The sequence below is a fragment of the Erithacus rubecula genome (assembly GCF_903797595.1).
Source record: "Erithacus rubecula genome assembly, chromosome: 3".
NCBI classification, from domain to species: domain Eukaryota; kingdom Metazoa; phylum Chordata; class Aves; order Passeriformes; family Muscicapidae; genus Erithacus; species Erithacus rubecula.
Genome location: NC_136689.1, coordinates 41,892,997 through 41,893,462, shown reverse-complemented (window position 1 = coordinate 41,893,462; position 466 = coordinate 41,892,997).

Here is a 466-nt window from a genome sequence, read left to right as displayed (position 1 = left end):
AGAAAGAATTTGCACACACTGTTACCATTAATACCCTGGCAGTGCTGTCTGCTCATCTTTGCAGTTTCATCACAAGCTATGAGCTCAAAGGAAGCCACAGGTTTATGGCAATACATTAAGGTGAACTCTGTATCAGGTAGTATTTTAGTGTGGGGAAAATCAACAAAGTACTTCAACTCCTGTTTCTTTGGTAAGAGAACTTTTCCCTTCTGGCATAAAAAGTGAAATTCCAATGATCTGATCGTGTTGCTCCAGGGAGCAGCCATTCAGGGAGTGCTGTAGCTAATGTTGCCTTCCATTTGTTCAGTTTTAAAGTTTCTGTTGAAGCCAATATTCTGTCAGAGTAATCTCTGCAGTTTGGATTTTGAAATGTATGCTGGGTGTGAGCTGTATGATTTTTTTTGAGGTGCTGCTTATTCATTTTTACTGAGATGTGCAGGTGAAACCTTTTCCATCTTATCAGTAG